We start from the raw sequence: 15,237 nt of genomic DNA on the forward strand, positions 1-15,237 counted from the left end.
GGGCAACTAAGACAATTCTACTTTACACCAGTTTGATAAATCTCCCCCCTATGTGTTTATCCCATACAACCCCTTTAAGATCAGTTTTGGTTACCTGAATAGAGTTGTTTCTGTAACACATGCATATATTTCTGCAACTCCCAGTCAGATGTATAGAAAACTCTTAGATACATCCGCAAAGTGTCTGCAAAGCATTCATCAGCCATTGAAAAAATTAGTCGCAATTGTGAGTGTTTCCTCTAGGTGGTGCTATAAATCATGTGTTGGAAAGAACATGTTAGCTAGTACACTTTTATATAAAGGTGAAAATACCACTGACAATGTACGTAATCTCGTACGTAATAAGTAAAACTACCACAAAATACATCAGATTAGTAAAATGGGGCCATCTAATTCAATTAACAGTAACTTTTGTTATTTGTTATTTGTTTTTTGTGTTTTTTCTCTGGTCACCAAAATAGTTACATATTGTATGATCTTTGTACATATCAGTGTGACAGTGGTGCCTTGGATTACGAGCATAATTCGTTCCGGGACCGTGCTTGTAATCTAAATCTACTCTTAAACCAAAGCAAATTTTCCCATAAGAAATCACTGAAATGCAGACAATTGGTTCCACACCCCAAAAATAATGATTTATTATTCTGAATAACATGTAAAACTGATGAAACAAACTAAAGTATAGCAATCAGCATTTGGAGTATAATGTATATTAGATTTGTAGATACAGGATGGAACTGCAGATCCCTATAATGGCGAGGATGGGAAACACAAGGGCTGAGATAGACTGCAGGGAACATGAAGGAATGAGCAGGGCAGATGTGGGCCCAGTATAGCAGCACTGTCTGTCCGGAGAGAGTGGTACAGCTATGAAGAGATTACCTCTACAGTCCTGTCCCCTGATGCAAGCCCCAGCCTGAAGTGGATCTGCCATGATTTGGAAGGTGAGGGAGACTTCCTGGGTCAGAGTACAGTACTGTAGACCCCGTTATGCAGGCCACGCCCCTCCCCCATTCCGCCTCCCACCCAGTGCAGGGAGCTCCTAAACCAAAGCAATGCTCTTAAACCAAGTTACAATTTTGAAAAACTGTGAGCTCTTAATCCAAGTTACTCTTAAACCAAGGTACCACTGTATTTACTTTTACTGGACCCCGATCCACCTGGCTGACCCGCTCTGCTGATATTCATTGTTAGAGATGAGCAAGCTGAGCCTCCCGAACCAAGATTTGTTCCAAAGTTTTTGCCCAGTTCTGAACAAGTTCGGAAAAAACTCCTCTTGTGGGTCTCCCGTGTCTTTTAACTTCCTGTAGAGTGAAGGACACCAGGGGGGAGTGGGGGGGGCACTGACAAGTAAGTATGACGAGCAAACTTTTGGAACCACAGTAAAACAGCTAAATTCCTGCAACCGTTTAGCTGTTTTAGTGTGGTTCGATTAAAATTGTTTCGGACAACATTAAAGGGAATGTGTCGCAAAGTTAAAAAAATTTTTGAAAGTGTTAAAACTGAATTTGTTATTTTTTTTGTTAATTTATATGTGGTTTTCATTTTTTTTACATCTAAGGAAATATGAAAAATTAACAATCTAATTTTCCATATTTCCCAGTGATGACCACCAGGGGGAGCTCCACCAGGAAACTGCTGGTAAAAGCAGCCTGAAAGTCGGCTGCTGAAAAAAAGAGGCAGTCTGCTCAACTGCTGTGACATCATCACCTCCCTCCTCTTTTCACAGGGGAAACAAAGAGGGGAAAGGTGCTATTATGTGTACTGCTGGGCAGCGCCATTTTGTTGTTGTCTGCACAGCAGTACACATATACAAGTGTGTCCCTAGCCTTTCATAATAAACCTCAACTGCTGCAGAACCTCCTAATACACCTCAACCTGCTGCAGAACCTCAGACAGCTCGCCTGCTCACACTCATCTCCCAAACTTCTCACCGCCCATCCCCCGCATGCACATAGTATTGTTGTTACACTCATACAGACAGCTCATGTCATACATTCCACATGTAGAGGGTATGTAATACAGGAGAGTACAGGCTATTGCTCTCTGGTGTCAGCAGTGTCACACGTTACATGGGTAGAGGAGGTGTGTATGTGTGTGTGTGTATATATATATATATATATATATATATATATATATATATATATATATACACACACCTCTGTGTAACGTGTGACACTGCTGACACCAGAGAGCAATAGCCTGTACTTTCCTGTGTGTATGTATGTGTGTATATATATATATATATATATATATACACACACACACACACAGGAAAGTACAGGCTATTGCTCTCTGGTGTCAGCAGTGTCACACGTTACACAGAGGTGTGTATATATATATATATATATATATATATATATATACACACACACATACAGGAAAGTGTATATATATACACACCTCCTCTACCCATGTAACGTGTGACACTGCTGACACCAGAGAGCAATAGCCTGTACTCTCCTGTGTATATATGTATATGTATATATACATGTGTATATATATATATATATATATATATATATATATATATATATATATATACACACACACACAGAGGAGAGTACAGGCTATTGCTGTGACAGGGGGGAGAGGCTGGGGTGACAGGGGGTAGAGGCTAGGGTGACAGGCTGCGGTGACAGGGGGGAGAGGCTGGGTTGACAGGCTGGGAGAGGTTGGGGTGACAGGGGGTAGACGCTGGGGTGACAGGGGGGTAGAGGCTGGGGTGACAGGCTGGGAGAGGCTGGGGTGACAGGGGGTAGAGGCTGGGGTGACGGGGGTAGAGGCTGGGGTGACAGGGGGGTAGAGGCTGGGGTGACAGGGGGGTAGAGGCTGGGGTGACAGTGGGGGTAGAGGCTGGGGTGACAGGGGGTAGAGGCTAGGGTGACAGGCTGCGGTGACAGGGGGGAGAGGCTGGGTTGACAGGCTGGGAGAGGTTGGGGTGACAGGGGGTAGACGCTGGGGTGACAGGGGGGTAGAGGCTGGGGTGACAGGCTGGGAGAGGCTGGGGTGACAGGGGGGTAGAGGCTGGGGTGACAGGGGGGTAGAGGCTGGGGTGACAGTGGGGGTAGAGGCTGGGGTGACAGGGGAGTAGAGGCTGGGGTGACAGGGGGGTAGAGGCTGGGGTGATAGTGGGGGTAGAGGCTGGGGTGACAGGGGGTAGAGGCTAGGGTGACAGGCTGCGGTGACAGGGGGGAGAGGCTGGGTTGACAGGCTGGGAGAGGTTGGGGTGACAGGGGGTAGACGCTGGGGTGACAGGGGGGTAGAGGCTGGGGTGACAGGCTGGGAGAGGCTGGGGTGACAGGGGGGTAGAGGCTGGGGTGACAGGGGGGTAGAGGCTGGGGTGACAGTGGGGGTAGAGGCTGGGGTGACAGGGGAGTAGAGGCTGGGGTGACAGGGGGGTAGAGGCTGGGGTGACAGGGGGGTAGAGGCTGGGGTGACAGGGGGGTAGAGGCTGGGGTGACAGTGGGGGTAGAGGCTGGGGTGACAGTGGGGGTAGAGGCTGGGGTGACAGGGGAGTAGAGGCTGGGGTGACAGGGGGGTAGAGGCTGGGGTGACAGGGGGGTAGAGGCTGGGGTGACAGGGGGGTAGAGGCTGGGGTGACAGGGGGGTAGAGGCTGGGGTGATAGTGGGGGTAGAGGCTGGTGTGACAGGGGGGTAGAGGCTGGGGTGACAGGCTGGGAGAGGCTGGAGTGACGGGGAGAGGCTGGGGTGACAGGCTGGGAGAGGCTGGGGTGACGGGGAGAGGCTGGAGTGACAGGCTGGGAGAGGCTGGAGTGACGGGGAGAGGCTACAGGTACAGTAAGGCGCCACGGTGAGCTTCGGGCACAGACAGGCTGTAATACACTGTCACGGAAGCTCACAGCTGCCGGCTCTTGGTGCCCGGACTTCTCTCCTGCTCAGCAGCGGACATGTGACATCGCGGCGCTACTGAGCAGGAGAGAAGTCCGGGCACCGAGAGCCGGCAGCTGTGAGCTTCCGGGACAGTGTATTACAGCCTGTCCGTGCATGAAGCTCACCGCGGCGCTGTACTAGGAGGGGAACTGTTAGTGGGGGGAGTTGCCCAGTTCAACACTGTGTGTGGGGAGGGGAGAGACCTGCACACACAGTTCTGCCAACTCACTGTGCGGTTTCTCTCCTCCCTCGTTCTCGTGCCTCTAGCTGGACAGGTCCTTCAAGAAAATGGCGCCGCCACCCCACCCCTTGCAATTCAGCTGTGTACTGCGCATGTCCATGCACATGCGCAGTACACAGTGACGGAGCCTCCAGTGTAAGTGAACCAGACGGACTCCGTCGGTTCACTTCAATGTTAAGGAGGTGCCGTATAGTGTCTGTGTGTGTGTCGTGAAATGACGTCACACACAGACACTATAAACATGGCAGCCCCCTGTGCAAACATTAATTTGATAAAAACACCCAAGCCTTATGTAAAAAAAAAAAAAAAAAATACAACACACTTATTTTTTCTTATCACCTTTTATTAAATTTTTTTTCAAAAATGTGACACTGTCCCTTTAAAGTTTGGTAAGCCCGCGAAACAAAACTTTTGAAAAGTTCGCTCATCTCTATTCAATGACTGTACCCCCTCCCCTGCCAATCACTTGTTCTGCCAGATTATACCCTCCAGGGTGCACCAATTTTGCATGACACATGATTGTAGCACCAATACAGTACTGTAAGCATCATATTTTAGCTGGAAAAGCCCTTTACTTCTACTAAAACAAATCTTTGTCCAACACTACTTAAAGGGGTTGGCTACTTTATAGTAAAATTGTTCAGTGTACAGTATTAGTAAGTGAACTCACTGTATATACTGACAGCAGCTCCCTGTGTACCTCACAGAGCTAATATCAGACTCCCCTCCTCCAGGCTGGGCTGTCCTTCTCTGTGGTGAGTCTGTTCATAAGATGGCCGACATGGAAGAGCATGTGACCATGCCCCGCCCTCCCAGTGTCCACCATAGGCATATACAGGCTAAGTGGAGCACACTGGGGTGGGGCATGCTCACATGCTCCTCCATGTCGGCCATCTTATGAACCGAATTACCACAGAGCAGCACAGCCTGGAGGAGGGAAGTCTGATGTTAGCTCTATAAGGTACATAGGAAGCTGCTGTCAGTATATACAGTGAGTACAGTTACTAATATTGTTAACTGAACAATTTTATTATAAAGTGGCACCCCTTTAAGCACATAGCACCTTTTTATTTCTCAGAATGATCACCCCTGCTGAGGCTTCTTATTTATTGTCATTGGCTAGGTTCACACAACGTCAAAAAACAGCCGTTTTTATATTAAAACCGTCAGTTTTTGCCGCGATTTAACTGACTGCAATGGCAATGCATAGAAGTCAATGGGAGGACGGAAGTCCAATGCACACAATGCATTGAAAAACGGACGTTTTTACTTTGGTATTGACTTTAATGCATTGCCATTGCAGTCAGTTAAATCGCGGCAAAAACTGCAGTTTTTTTAATATAAAACGGCCGTTTTTGGACGTTGTGTGAAACGACCTATTTACTGATGCTGTACAGGTGTTACTAAGTATAACAAAACAATAAAACAGAAGAAGAAAACTCACAACGTTAGCCACTTGTGAGTACAGCAGGTATACAGGAGTTGGTGAAGGTGTACAATGAGAAACAAATGTAAAGTGTGAGCCACAACTATTTTGCATAGATTGAGATAGCAGCAGGGGATGCAGAATGACTGTAGGCTGATACTCTTATGTTGATTTCCCAGCACTGAAATACATACCCTCAAGTGGTGAGTGCTATGAATTAGTTTGTTTAGCTGCATATCCACATGCATATTTTGTCAAAGATGACATTTTTGATGAAAAAAAAATTAAGTATTGTAATTGGAAACACCAAAATTTAGAAATTTAGAGGTAGCACCACAATTCATAATTGTAGTGTCATGCTGAGTAAAGCTATGTTTACACACAGTCTGTTTATTGGCCGTTTGACGGACGTCTTTTAGGATGGGCGTCATTTTGAAGCCAAATAACGGACACTATTGGGCCTAAAAATAATTGCAGCCAAAAATAGACAGTGTGTGAACCCGCCTTCAGTGCTTCACTGCTATGTAACTATGTAAGCCCCGGCCCGCCTCCAGTGGGGGGAAACTTCCTCCCCTTTATCAATGGAAGCGCATCATAAGTAGGACGGGGGTTTCATCCCACTGAGGGCGGGCTGGCCCGCCTCCAGTGCTTCACCCCTGGTCGATGCCAGGGAATAGACCGATGTCATACGTGGGAACCAGGTGCTGGTTCAAAAAAAAGGGCCGCAGCAGTGGCATTCCTGCACCGGCGCCCGTCTTCCATGTATATACCAGAAAAGCAGTGTACCATATAAAAAGGCCTAAATAAATCAATAGATTTTTCTTGTATACATTCATTGTTAAGTCTTGGCTGGAAGTCTCCTAAATGTTACACGAGGCCTTTGTAGTTTAACATCCGTTAGTATTTTCAGTCCGGTTGCCATCCATGGTGTAGTTTGCAGCGTGGCACCATGACAGTTCTAAACAATCAACTATTTCACATGCACTAAACTTAATTGAATTTGGTGGAAAGAAACCAGATTGCTTGCGTGAAATGGTCCATGGGAAGGTTAAACAATGTTCATTAATTTTATGTTCATTAGGAGTTTCCAACTGTCTTACTGTTCTCTTCTTCCTAGGAGCGTTATTGGACGGGGTTGAAGCAGCTGCCGGCTCTAGCTGTGATCTCTTGTTCATGTTTGCAAAGGGAGTTCAGACTATTCGCGATTTGAGAAGGAAGATACACAAAGGATGATGCAAACAGCTCATAAACACCTGACAATTACTTAAGCAAATTAACTATTTTGCTGCCAGATTGCGCTCATAAAAACATTTTTTTACGTGGAGTCTGTTGGCAAATACGGTTAAAACTTTAACAATACGCTCAAGAATAGCTGGCGTGCTGACCTAAATGTCTCACTTTTGGCTAAAGGTAAAAGGGCTATCCGGGATTCGAAAAAGCACAGCTACTTTCTTGCAAAAACAGCCGCACTTGTGTGTAGTACTGCAATGCCACTCTTTTCACTTTAATGGAATTGAGCTGCAAAACCACAAACTTGGGACAAGAGTCATGCTATTTCTGGAGAAAAGTGGCCATGTTTTTTTAAGGCTATATTCCCACAATGGAATTTCAAAACCGTCTTTTCCGCACTGTTTGACACCTTTTCCACTTGTCTGTGCCTCTCCTAGATCTATATTTAAACTTTTACAAATGATCCCAGTTTTAAATATTAGCACCCAGCAAGGAAACGATAATCTCCCAGCATACATTGCACATAACCAACTACAGGGTACCCAACACTGGCTTGATCTGCTTCTGCTTTGCACAATATCTATCTATCTGTTCATCTACATAGATAGATTAGAGAGAGATGAAACAACTGTGTCTCCTTTCCCCTATACTACTCTGGAGAGGCTGTTGTTACCCTGCCCCTTGGCCAGGTGATTACCGTGTGATGTCAGTGGTGGGCAGAATTACAGATGAGGTGTTACAGCTTGCCTGGCAACAAAAGAGACAGAGATCATGTGACGTCTGTCTCAGAAGGCAGGGGGAAGACAGAGGAGCAGAGACAGAGTTAAAGGGGTACTCCAGCGAAAAGCTTTTTCCCAGTAATTGAAACACATTACAAAGTTATATAACTTTGTAATATGCTTCAATCACCTATCTGCCCTTCTTCCCTATCTCCCCCCCCCCTCAACCCCCCACCAGGAAGTAAGGTAAACTCATTCTTACCTAATGACTGTTGACCCCAGGCTTTTCTGTGGAAGTCATTTTATGACAATGACATCATGAAGAGGGAGGCAGGTCTAAGCCCTGTTAAGCCAACCTCCCTTTGTCAGATGACTCCGGTTGCTCAGCTCTGATAAACTGAACAAGATGTAAGCCACCTAACAGTTTAACAGATTCAGTTAGACATCACAGGAGACAAAGTGCATCATGGGAAAGCCCAAACCAGGAAGCAAAGAAAAAATGAAGCCACCAACTGGAGCTTCTGGGACCTGCAAACAGCGGGAAATTCAAACTGAGACAGACTCAGGAGGGAGGGTAAATGTAAAAACTATGTTTGATTGATTGTTTTTTTTTATCAGCGCCGGAGTACCCCTTTAACTAGGCAGTGAGGATTTTTAGCAGCTTCAGGCTGTGATTCAGGATGTGCTACAGACAAATGGCCCTATTCATGTAATAGAAACATATTACAAACAAGCATAGATTAGGTATGGGTATTTAACAGGGTTTAATATTTCTTAACCTGAGTTCCCCTTTAAGGAGTTTTATTTGAAACAGGCAGTTTTAAGGAGCTTTATAGTGATACTGGCACTCCCGTTTTCGGCACCATCAGGTGCTGTGCCTGCTGTACATTCCTAAAATCAAAGTTCAGGAATAATAAAAATAATGATGTCATAGTACAGTCAAAATAAACACAGTGATGTCACTGCTATAGGCAGGTTATACCAGTTTATAAATTACATCCATTAATAAATCTCAGTCAGTGAGTGTTACTGTCCGCCAATACGCCTTTTCATGGAGGTTACTAACAGGCTTTTTTCCAATACATATGCAGTAAAAGGCTATGTTCACACAACGTTCTTTTTAAGTAAAGAACGGACGCTGATTGCAATTGCCTCAGCGTCCGTTCTTTACTGCAGGGGCGGCATTGCATTGAAGTCAATGCAATGCCGGCCGCTGTGTTCTCACAGCGATTAGAATAATGTGCCTGTCAATTATTTCCAGACGCTGTTCACTGAACAGCGTCTGGAAACATCAGCTGTTCACACAGCGCAATGTGCAGCACGGCCACACATTGCATTGGAGTGATTGGCTAATTGTTTTTCGGGCACAGCCGCCGGTGCCCGCAAATCAATTGTGAAAGAAGAACGTGCCTGCAGCCAATACCTCCGTGCGCCCGGCTGTTTAACAGCAGCAACGGACGCTGTTAAACATTTGAACCTAGCCAAAAGGTGCACAAGTGCCAGCATCACAGGTGATCAGCCGTCAGTATGACAGTTCATCTCCCCCTGGAAAAAGACTTTTGCCAAAGTACCCCTTTAAGTCCCCAAATAGGTTGGCCACTAAAACGAATATCTTGGCCAGTGAGTGTTGTTACAATTGTTGTGACAGCTATGTCACATTCGTGTAATGTGTGCAGTTAACTTACAGCACAATGGATAATATATTTCATTGATATCAATGGGATAATGCACATATGATGTCACAGAACAGAGATCAAGTAGTGATGTCACAGCAAAATGTAATGCAGTAGAGTGAGGATAATGCACACAGCAGGGGTAACCATGGGGTTCTATAGTAACGCTTAGAATGGGCCTTCGATAATGCACACAGCAGGGGTAACCATGGGGTTCTATAATAACGCTTAGAATGGGCCTTCCTTACATTGTCCGTAGGCATCAATATCTGCACCTTATGCATACCTCCCAAGTGTCCCTCTTTTGGAGGGACAGACCCTACTTTTGACCCATGTCCATTTGTCTCTCTTTGCCCCTTACATGTCCCTCTTTTTGACCTAGGAATTAGATTTGCATTAATAAACCGTCACTGTTGCTCTAGAAACTGTCTGGTTTCTTGGGCGGGGTTCACACTGAGCAAAACTAGCGGAATTCCGCTGCGGAATGCCGTTAGCCTCCCTCTAATAATGGGAGTCTATGGGAGGCGCGCGCTCCTGCTCTGTCCGCGCTGAAGAATGAACATGTTCATTCTTCAGCGCGGAGAGACAACGTGAGAACAGCAGCGCACGCCTCCCATTGACTCAAATTATGAGAGGGAAGCTAACGGCAATCCGCGGCGGACAATTCCGCCGCGGAATTCCGCTGCGGAATTCCGCTAGTTTTGCTCAGTGTGAACCCGGCCTTACTGTATAATAGACCCAAACTTGCATATTATTCTATCATGTGGTGCAAGCTGGATCCTAAAAATTGTTATATTCCCATGAATCATGTGACATTATGGCCGCACATGCAGACTCATTGAGTTCTATGGCCCCATACACACATCTGTAGGTGTTTCTGATCCATTTGGGGACATGATCCATGCTGCTACAAAACTATGAAGCCATTGTGCGTCTGTGTCACCTATATGAAAGTGGGTCCCTGCAAATGCCGACAGGAACTGAACCACATTTGTAATCCTGTCCGCAGTTTTGGGTCCACAATTACAGACAGCGTTACTGATGTGTGAATGCGGCCTAAGGATGCAGTCACACATACAGGATCTGCAGATTTGCAGATATCGATGTAACTAAATGCATCAGATCCTGGATGTGTAAATGCATCCTTAGGCTATCTTCACACTGCGTGTGAGACCGGCCGTTCCGTGACCCCGGCCGGGTCACGGAACGGCCGGTCTCAGCCCGGATCATCCCGGGTGATCTTTACGGCGCCCGCATCAGAGCTTTCCATAGCCCACAATGAAGCGAGCGGCCGGAGCCGCTTGCTTCACTGTGTGAACTGACAGGTCTTTCTGCGGCCGGAATTCAGTGAATTGTCAGTGACATGTCAGTTTTTTCCGTTGCCGCACGGGATCCCGGAGCGTATACAATGCGTGTATGCTCCGGCCGGGATCCCATTCATAATAAGGCTATGTTCCACCCCTAAAAACTACGGCCATAGTTCTGCGGTGAGAACTACGGCCGTAGTTTTACGTAGTGTGACCATAGTCTTAAATTAAAAAGAAATGCCTGTAAAATTTTCCTAGCATGAACCACAACTGTCCCTCTTTGGCTGTCCAAAATGTTGGGAGATATGCTTATGTCTAGATTCCCCCTTAATTTTGGGCTCATAGCAGGTGTTATGCCCGCCACCCTGCTAGTGAGATAGCTATCGGCTACATTGCTTTTCCCACAATCGAGATCAAGCAGCAGTACTCCAGGACACTGAGTGCTATTCTGATAATAGGGAACCGAGGAGCTTATAGCTGACAAATCTGGCCAAATATGGCTGCGTAAACAAGTATGCTATGAGTTCTCATGCCAGGGGCGTTACGAGTAATAGCAGGGTCCCATACCGCCAAAGTTCCTGAGAAAAAAAGGAGCACAACAATGTGTGGAGGACTAAGCAGTACAAGAAAAGATGAAGGGGGAGATTTATCAAACATGCTGTAAAGTGAAACTGGCTCCGTTGCCCCTAGCAACCAATCAGATTCCACCTTTCATTTTCCAAAGAGTCTGTGAGGAATGAAAGGTGGAATCTGATTAGTTGCTAGGGGCAATTGGGCCAGTTTCACTTTGCACCACTTTGATAAATCTCCCCTTTAGACTTTGGTCCCAGTGGCTATAACTCTTCTGAGAACAATGAGAGTCAATGCATAAGAAAAGTACTCTTGAGCAAATAAACACTTACTCACTGCATTGGAAGTGCCGCTACATTTTTGGACTTTATATTGCTATCGCCTTTGATCGGGCGTTGATAGCAGGCACCCAGCCTTTATTTTCCTGGTGCTGTTGGAACCTGTTTGAACAGTAGATAGATAGATAGATAGATAGATAGATAGATAGATAGATAGATAGATAGATAGATAGATAGATAGGAGATAGATAGATAGATAGATAGGAGATAGATAGATAGATAGATAGATAGATAGATAGATAGATAGTGGGAAACAGCATCCTGATAAACAGTGGTTTACATTGTTTAGGTATTAATACTTACCGAATCATTATACATTGTTTCATACAGTCAGGGCTGTATTTGCCACTAGGCACCTGCGGGCCCTTGCCTAAGGTGGCAGTGTTTAGGGGGTGGTACTTAAAGCGACTCCGTACCCACAATCTGTCCCCCCAAACCACTTGTACCTTCAGATAGCTGCTTTTAATCCAAGATCTGTCCTGGGGTCCGTTCGGCAGGTAATGCAGTTATTGTCATAAAAACAACTTTTAATCCGGCAGCGCTGTGTCTAACGGCCGGGGCTTACATTTGTATATGCATTAGGCTGGCACCACCTCTCCGTCCTTCCTCCCCACCCTCCTCATTATTAGGAATGATCCAGGAACATTTACTGCTGTTTGAGTTTTGCACAGGTGTATTAACGATCCAGCCCATGTGTCGGGCTGATACAGGTGGGGAATAGGAAGCAATCTGCCTGGAGTATTCCTAATGATGAGTAGGGTGGGGAGGAAGGACAGAGAGGGTGTGCCAGCCTAATGCATATACAAATGTAAGCCCCGGCCGTTAGACACAGCGCTGCCGAATTAAAAAGTTGTTTTTATCACTATAACTGCATCCTCTGCCGAACGGACCCCAGAACAGATCTTGGAGTAAAAGCAGCTATCCGAAGGTACAAGTGGTTTGGGCGGGTCAGATTGTGGGTACAGAGTCGCTTTAAAGGGGAAAAAAAGAAAAATACTCATCCACAGCCAGCACCCTGCTTACATTTATTCCCGTGAAAAGCTTCATAACCTGCCTATATAGAGTATACACCACAGGATTATTACACCTATGACAAGGGCTAGATTAATTATACAGTTCTGTGCTATTTGTCTTGTGTTACTACAAGAACCTTTTTCCTTTAGGTTGGGTTCACTCTACGTATATTTCAGTCAGTATTGTGGTCCTCATATTGCAACCAATACCAGGAGTGGATTAAAAACACAGAAAGGATCTGTTCACACAGTGTTGAAATTGAGTGGATGGCCGCCATATAACAGTAAATAATGGCCATTATTTCAATACAACAGCCGTTGTTTTAAAATAACAGCAAATATTTGCCATTAAATGGCGGCCATCCACTCAATTTCAACATTGTGTGAACAGATCCTTTCTGTGTTTTTCATCCACTCCTGGTTTTGGTTGCAATATGAGGACCACAATACTGACTGAAATATACGTAGTGTGAACCCAGCCTAAAATCCCAGTTTGCCATTTGAGCAGTATGTATGTATACCAGGGATGAGAAATAACCCACATCTCGGTGAGTATCGAGAACCATACTGTTGGTGACTAAAGGATGTATACCAAGACACTGCATGGCTGAATCCCACAAATGCCTCCTCCTGCATGTCATAGGGTTGTCCATTTGCATCAAACCCTGAACCATTAATATGTAGGATCGTTCACAGGAACAGAAAGTTCTGGTATATAAAGGAATATAGAGCACTCGGAAGTATTTAATTCAGAATATAAGTTACGGCATTGCTGTAGTATTCCTTGAGCTAGGAGCATGTAAGGGGAGGGAGTAGCAATTGGCGATGTGTCACTGATGTGGTGGGGACGGACGGTGACATCACTGTAATAATAAAAAAAACTATTTAGGCACAGTGTTGTGTCATGTAGAGTCTAGATATATATTGACAGCTTCCTGATTATTATATAGAATGTTAAAGGAGAAGTCTGGCGTCCGGGATTTCTTTTCTTCAAAAGAGCTAGGGAATAGGTGGCTGAATATAAAAACATGCACCTACCTCCCTGGCTCCAGCGCTGGGGTCCGATGTCCCCCACTCCGGTTCCCGATCCCCCTGCTCTGAGCAGGGCTGACACATCACTACCCGGATCCCCATTCAGACCAGGAAGCAGCCGGGGGACCAGGAACTGGAGTGGAAAACAGCGAATCCCAGCACTGGAGTCGGGGAGGTACAGTAGGTTCATGTTGTTATTTTCAGCTACCTCCTCCCTGACGCCAGACTTCTTCTTTAATCAGCTTCCCCACTACTCTCTATAATACCTAAAAAAGAGTTATATGCAGGGGCGGTCTTGGCATTTCTGGGGCCCCAAGCGAAGTTATGTCTGGGCCCCCCCCCCCAACACACACTCCACAACAATAGACCGCTGTGTGCTGCCCCCAGTAGTATATACCCCTTGTGCACAGCCGCCAGTAGTATATACCCCTTGTGTGCTTCCCCTCAGTAGTATATACTCCTTGTGTGCTTCCCCCAGTAGTGTATAGAAGCCTGTGTGTTCCCCTAGTTATATATAGCCCCCCCGTGTGCTCCCCAAAAGTATATAGACCCCCTGTGTGCTGTCCCAGTTGTATATAAATCCCCTGTGTGGTTCCCCCAGTAGTATATAGACCACTGTGTGCTCCTCCAGCAGTATATAGACCCCTTGTGTGCTTCCCCCAGTTAAATATAGACCCCCTGTGTGCTCCCCCAGTTATATATAGACCCCCAGTGAGCTCCCCGTTATATATAGACCCCCTGTGTGCTGCCCCCAGTAGTATATAGACCCCCTGTGTGCACCACCAGTAGTATATAGACCCTCTATGTGTTCCCCCAGTAGTATATAGACCCCCTGTGTGCCCCGCCAGTAGTATATAGACCTCTGTGTGCTCCTCCAGTAGTATATAGACCCCCTGTGTGCTGCCCCTGTAGTATATAGACCCCTGTGTGCGCCCCCCAGTTATATATAGACCCCCTGTGTGCTGCCTCAGCAGTATATAGACCCCCTGTGTGCCCCACCAGTAGTTTATAGACTCCTGTGTGTTCCCCCAGTAGTATATAGACCCCCTGTGTGCCCCACCAGTAGTATATAGACCCCTGTGTGCTACCCCAGTAATATATAGACCCCCTGTGTGCTACCCCAGTAGTATATAGACCCCTCTGTGAAGCCCCAGTAGTCTATAGCCCCCCTGTGTGCTCCCCCAGTTATATATAGCCCCCCCTGTGTCTTCCCCATTATATAGCCCCACTGTGTGCTCCCCCCATTTATATAGACCCCCGCTGTGCGCTCCCCCAGTTACACAGGCCCCTGTGTGCTCTCCCTCCTATATAGTATATAACAGAATAAAACAAACACTTATACTCACCTGGGTCCGGGCGTCTCCTCTTCTCTTCACTCTTGTGGCCGCACTCCCCTTGTTCTGGCGCCGATGCTCCAGTGATGTCACTGGAGCACCGACACCACAAGGACAGAGCAGCCACTTGTGACCGCAGGGAAAACACTTCCTGCAGGCACAAGAGTGACTGACAGGAAGGGAACCAATGGCTCCCGCCCTGTCAGTGCTGCTGCTGCATGTAACTGTGAGCGCTCATTACGAGTGCTCATAGTTACAGTTCAGATCACAGCAGCGAGCGGGGCAGCGGCCCTGTCTAGCGGTCTTGAGCACAAGAGAAGAGCGGGGCGTGGGGGCCCCAAGCGATTGCTTAGGGTGCTTGGTGCCAAAGACCACTACTGTACACAACTATAGGCTTCACTACAAAAATAAAAAAAACATGAGTATTATGTACAATTGAGTTGTGTCTTCATTTAAGAGG

The sequence above is a fragment of the Dendropsophus ebraccatus genome, chromosome 4, assembly GCF_027789765.1.
Source record: "Dendropsophus ebraccatus isolate aDenEbr1 chromosome 4, aDenEbr1.pat, whole genome shotgun sequence".
In the NCBI taxonomy this organism is placed as follows: domain Eukaryota; kingdom Metazoa; phylum Chordata; class Amphibia; order Anura; family Hylidae; genus Dendropsophus; species Dendropsophus ebraccatus.